The sequence below is a fragment of the Ascaphus truei genome, chromosome 6, assembly GCF_040206685.1.
Source record: "Ascaphus truei isolate aAscTru1 chromosome 6, aAscTru1.hap1, whole genome shotgun sequence".
NCBI lineage: Eukaryota > Metazoa > Chordata > Amphibia > Anura > Ascaphidae > Ascaphus > Ascaphus truei.
In genome coordinates, this window is record NC_134488.1 from 34,114,127 (window position 1) to 34,120,724 (window position 6,598).

The window sequence follows — 6,598 nt, forward strand, 5'->3', positions numbered from 1 at the left end:
TATCTGTGTGCAGAGCAGTGAGTGCGTGCCGAGTCATGTATCTGTGTGCAGAGCAGTGAGTGTGTGCCGAGTCATGTATCTGTGTGCAGAGCAGTGAGTGCGTGCCGAGTCATGTATCTGTGTGCAGAGCAGTGAGTGTGTGCCGAGTCATGTATCTGTGTGCAGAGCAGTGAGTGCGTGCCGAGTCATGAATCTGTGTGCAGAGCAGTGAGTGCGTGCCGAGTCATGTATCTGTGTGCAGAGCACTGTGTGTCAGTGTGTCTGTTTGAGCTACTTCAGCAGTGCACACAATAGCGTTACATTTTACAGATCAATACACACCACAGCTCAGTGTAACATTTCACTGCAAGGACAGGCAGGTGAAAACTATGCGCAGGACTCACACAATGAACACATTGATAAACTGGTAAACAGTGCCGCCCTGTGGTCAGGGAGAGCAGTGCACACAGAGACCATGTATTTTAGTCATTCATTGAAGGCTTTAAAAGCTGCAGTTCAGTCTTTTTTTTTTTTGCATTTCTTTTTTTACTTCAATAGTTTCATGTGGGCAATCTCTAATTACCTAAAGAACTGTATAGCTGCAGGTCAATTCGTTTTCCATGTATTGATAGGTCGAAATTTGGTGACATATTAAAAGCTGGCATTTGTTTATAATCTGCTTGTCTGGCAGTGGAAGCGCATGAATATTCATGAGCACTCCTGCACTGACATGTGCTAGAGGGAGGGCAGGGCTGACAAAGGGGTGTGCCAGAGCTTGTGACAGGACACGAAGGGCAGTGCCTTAGCAAATGGCTGTTAAAATAGAATACAAGGAAATTGGTCTTTCAAGTTGTTTTTTTAAAAACAGAAAATGCTAAAAGTATTTTTTCTTACTACAGAACTGATTTATTAAAAAAAAACACACATGCAGGATATTGACTGAACTGCAGCTTTAAATCCCTCAATGAGACTAACCAACCTGTACAACAAACTGATTTATAAGATGTGAAGCCAATGTCAATAACGTTACAACATTAGGGCATGGTACAGTTGGTAAGGAGGGCCCTGACCTCAGGAGCTTGCAATCGAATCCTTCGCTTTGTCAAAACGAGCTGAGAAATTCTATAACCAATCATTACATCCTATATATGTTGAAGTTGTGATATGTTGCAAATCCCCTGTGTGTGATCCCTATATACATAGGATCTGCTTCCTTCCTGTCACCTGCTCTGTAAATAACCCGTGGATTAATGAGCAGAGATGGATTCCAATCCACACCCAGGTAAGGGGCTCAATCAATATGTGCCATAAACGAACCAATCAGCCGCTTTGGCACATATAGAATCAGCCTCTTGGCGTCTGCAGACAGTGCAGGACGTGGGGGGTATGTGTATATATAATATGAATGAAATAGCCGTGTTAGTCCAGTCACGATGGTGCAGAGTAAATAAAGTACTTCAGCATTAGGTGATACTTTATTTTTTTTCTCACGAACAATTGATATTCTATAAGACGAGCGTGTGAGAGTTCCCTCTCTTCCTCGGGACAAGCGATACTGATTTACAGAGGTCACAGGAGATTAAGACAGGTGAAAAATCTAAAGCAGATGAGGTAGAGAAGGAATGGCAGACGGGATAGTAAATAAACAGGAAGGGCAATTAATGGATGAAAGGGACAGTGAGATGTGGAGAGCATGAAGAGCCATACCTCCATTAGCAGTGTGTATCTGTGTGGCTAACTTAATGGCGGTGTTTAAATGCCCTGTGTCATGCGGGCCAATAGGAAGCCGTGACATCATCCGGTGCAGCTTCCTATTGGCCCCCGTGACTGGGACATTTAAACGGAAAAGATGACAGCACCCCATACCTCCGTATGTGAGTATCGGTAAGTATCTCTGGAAGCAGGGGGGCCCGGAGCTGACATTTACAGCTTAGCGCCGGAGACCCCCCTGCTTCCATCCTGTAATATATAAAGAAAAAAGCGCCCAATCCTAGTGCATTACTGTATAAAAATGACAAATGTAATAGTGCCCAAAGCTCCCAAATTAAAACTCACAAACAAAATGAATAATAAAGCATGTTATGAGATATACTCGTGCTCCGATCCCACAGCTGGAACTCTGTTCTTTTTCCACTGCTCCAAGGATCCAGACTGACTTCCACGAGCCTCCGTCCAGCAGGTGCTCGCGATATCCGTCCCCAAAAGTTCTTCCCTCTGGAATTCCTTAAAAACAAATATATTACGATACTAATGGTTCAGTTATAGATTTGATCTCTTGACTCCATATATGAATATTCTAAGTTAAGACTATACTAGATGCAGATACTCGTATTATAGTGTTTATTCATATCTAATTCCTTTAAAAAATATTAATTAGTATTATTAACTTATTTTTTCTTCCTAAATAGGTATCACTGGATTTATGGTTATTTTCCAACTAAACTTTCTCCATGACAATCACTATGAATTTTTATTGTAATATATAACCTATTCCTAATCATGATGATTTAGAGTACTGTAGTGTTATTACATGTTAGATATTGTCCTCCTTAAAAAAGCCGACATTTCATTCAATAGCAAAGTATAAGTTTTCCTTTGTTCAATCTACTATTGGATTATTATTATGATGATTTTATTTATAGAATTGTCTGTGTTTAAATTATTTTTTTTATATAATATTTGTGTATATATGTGTGTTATATGTAATTTTGTTTTTTCCACAAAGGGTGTGGGGCGGCTGGAGGTGAGGCTATGCGGCGGCTGGAGGGTGTGAGACGCGGCGGGTGGAGTGTGTGACGCGGCGGAGCGGGTGGAGGGTGTGAGGAGGCGGTGGGGCGGCTGGAGGTGAGGCGCGGCAGGTGAAGGGAGTGAGGCGGCGGGGCGGCTTGAGGTGAGGCTATGCGCCGGCTGGAGGGTGTGAGGCACGGCGGGTGGAGAGTGTGAGGCGGCGTGGAGGGTGTGAGGCGGCAGGGCGACTGGAGGTGAGGCGCGGCGGGTGGAGGGTGTCAGGCGGCGAGGCGTGTGGAAGGTGTGAGACGGCGGTGCGGGTGGAGGGTGTGAGGCGGCAGTGCGGGTGGAGGGTGTGAGGCAGCAGTGCAGGTGGAGGGTGTAAGGCAGCGGGCCTCGGTGAGCAGGATGTGAGGCTCAGGACGGTAAATTATCTGGATGCACGGTTTTGGCTCTCGGTCAGAGGGGCACGTGGCGTGAGGAGGCTGTGAGGGCTTGTGTAGCGTCGTGTTTCTGACGTCATCCCACCCCGCAGGCCAATCAACAAACGCACAAACCCATACGCAATCAGTGCACCCAGAATCCATTCCCTGATGAAATCTGTTATCTGATGAAACGCGTAGGGCAGCCTATGATGCTGATGTCCAGGAGTTGATCCGCAATATACCTCCATTGTCTGACCGGGGTTAATAGCTGCTACACGGAAGTTAGTGGTCTAGAAAATTTAGTGGTTTAGAAAATATTTCGTTACCAATAAGAGGGGGCGATAGACAGAGCATCTTAAACCAGCGTGAGATGTTCTGGATATTTACCCTCAATACTCTGATCCCATTTGGGATGAATACTGAATGGGAACTTAAACATTTTCTGACTGAGATATATTATCTCTTAGCAATGAGTCAGAGTTTCCTAATTTTCAATCCAATTAGTATTCTTTTTACATGTGGTTCCCCATGTATATATATATATATATTTTTATTTTTTTTCTCATGTTCTTTCTCATGTTTCTCTTTCATGTCCATGTTGCAAAGAAAGAAAAAATCATTATGAAATTATATTGTATGAATCAGATCCGTTCTCCTTATCATTTAGTGTCTTTTATTAACATGTATGTAACATATACATGTTTTCTTCCTCCCCTTGCTCCACCATTGTTGTACAATTTAAAGTAACATGATGCAATATATAATTATTCATCTGTTATATATATATATATATATATATGACAAATTATATCCATAGAGTACAGTCCATTTATAATCTTATCTTTATTTGTTTGTGACTACTGGCACTGACTGTATAGAGAATTTTTATATATTGATTCAATAAATTGTTAATACATATTTACTTTCAGTCATTTAAAAGTGCAGAATGTCAATAATAGATCTAAAGAATACAGACACTTATGACATTAAGCACCTCTATATTTACATTTGTTTTTAAAGTTTTTTAATTTTTCATTATATACATGTATCACATATATTTTTCACCTTTTTGATATTATTTTGTTTTGTTACATCAACGGGTGTTTCGTCATGTCTTATATGTTTTTCATTCAGAGCTAAGTTGTTATTTTTGTGTGTTTTTTATGTAACGGTTCGACCCCTACCCAATCTCATATGGGCCCATATGGTCTGAATCTGCCCCCAGTTACATGTCAGTGTAGTGTGGTGCACCTGCTGGCTCACAGGACTCCTGAGTCTCCCGCTTGTTGGTAGTGGGGATTTCACCATGACAGGCGTGTGAGGTAGTGCTGAGTTCTACTCACAGTTGGTACAGCGCCTCCATCCCTTCCAGATCCCCACGGTAGCAGGGAGGAGTCTCTGGAAGAGAACTCCTGGGTGCATCTTCTTCCTGATTAACTCCAGTCACAGGCAAGAAGGGTCTCTTAATCAAGGGCGTCTTTATTTGCATCATGCATGGCAGAGTGTCCATCATAGCGGCCGGTACTTAGCCGCACATCTTGTAGCTGCACATCTCAAGGAAGTTCCCTCCTGACTCTGTAATGGAGACAGGGATATCTGCCACCTCTCCCCTAAGGGAGGGCCACCAGCTGTGCCAGAGCCCTGGACACAGTGTGGGGTCAGCTTGTCACTCTGTCAATACTGACACTTGAACTTCACAGACTTGACTCCAGACAGAGCAGACTTGAACTCTGCAGACAGACAGACTAACTTAGGAAGTGATGCGTAATATATAGCTTCCAGAAGGCCCGAAACCCTGTGTCACTAACAGTGGACACAGAGCATGCTGTCACTTCCTTTGCTACACATTACACCTCACAGGGGGTGAGGCCAATTCTCATGATAACCTCTGGCAAACCTGCACTCTTAACAGGAATTACTGCACAGAATGAGAGAGGTATGTAACCCCAAAATTACACAGGGCTACATTTAAATTTTCATTTTTTATTTATGTAATTCAATTCACTCAGGCACTATTATGGATAGTTGGGGGCTTTGGTTGATGGCACCAGGCTAATACTGACTATACCTCGCGACGTAGTCTCGCGAGATTATGGCCATGTGACGCGTGGGGGCGGTCAAACAATCCACAGCTGCCATATACAGTATGCCTGCGTCTTCAGGGAGGACACTACTCTTTGACAAGGTGCCGTTAGCGCACGAAACGCGTCAGAGTGCCCCTCGATGAGGTGCTTGCTATTTTTTGTATATGTCCGGCTACTAATAAATATTTTTAAGTGATCCAGCAGCATCAGCTTTTCTTTTGGTGATTTCCACGGCAGCAGTGCAAGGCACTTTCTCCCCGCTGGGAGTTTCTTCTCCTGCATCTGATGAAACGCGTAGGGCAGCCTATGATGCTGATGTCCAGGAGTTGATCCGCAATATACCTCCATTGTCTGACCGGGGTTAATAGCTGCTACACGGAAGTTACTCCATGCTCGAAACCAAGCATACAGGAGGTGTTGTTTCCAGAGGAAAGAACTTTTGGGGACGGATATCGCGAGCACCTGCTGGACGGAGGCTCGTGGAAGTCAGTCTGGATCCTTGGAGCAGTGGAAAAAGAACAGAGTTCCAGCTGTGGGATCGGAGCACGAGTATATCTCATAACATGCTTTATTATTCATTTTGTGTGTGAGTTTTAATTTGGGAGCTTTGGGCACTATTACATTTGTCATTTTTATACAGTAATGCACTAGGATTGGGCGATTTTTTTTTTCTTTTTTCATACAGGTTTGAGAGGGGAAGTCGTTGTGCCCATAAAGAAGGCTGCCTCTTTCCTGTTTTGTGCATTCATGATTGGGATTATTTTTTCTTTGGACTAATAAGAGCTTTACAATATTTTTTCTTTTTTTTATTGGAATCATTTTTATGGTTAACTAGCTGAGAGACCCGGCGTTGCCCGGGATGTAAATGCGTAATAGGTAGTATTATTTATAACTCGTGGAACAATAGGTGAGTATTTGTTGTAAAGGTGTTACGCCGGTGCTGCCCGCAGACCAGACCCGTTCCTTTCACTGACGTGAGGAACGTATAGAAGCACGCACCCGCAGCAAAGGGAGCGTGTCCGGAGTGTGGTGATTTTGGCGTTGCCAGGCCAGGTGTATTTAGCTAGCAATACTTGCCGGTACCGGTTTAGAAATGCCGTTGTCGTTGCCATTAGCCAAAGTCTGGGATTGGAGAATTCCGGAAGGTCGTTTGTCCAAGCAGGGGTCTAGAGCCAGAGAGAGACGTCCGCCAAGCCAAGTCGTAACCTGAGAGAATGAGAGAGAAAACGCCAGAGTAGTAATCCAAGTGAAAACTATGTCGAGCAATGAGTAAGAGGAAGAACTGGCATTATAAAGTGTGACTGACCAATCAGAGGTGGGGGCAGGCCTGGAGGACTGCGTGGAGCTATCCTGGATAGGTCCCCTTGATTGGCAGGCAGGTGA

At 43.9% G+C, this 6,598-nt stretch overlaps 1 long non-coding RNA gene across 1 annotated transcript; it reads right to left on the minus strand.

Annotated features, from left to right (window-relative positions):
- Positions 1-1,435: 1,435 nt before the first annotated feature.
- On the minus strand, positions 1,436-2,196 carry LOC142496418 (uncharacterized). Its single transcript, XR_012801981.1, has 2 exons — positions 2,035-2,196; positions 1,436-1,576 (listed from the first exon to the last, which is right to left on the minus strand). It is a non-coding gene; the product is annotated as an uncharacterized LOC142496418 (long non-coding RNA).
- Between the last annotated feature and the right edge of the window lie 4,402 nt (positions 2,197-6,598).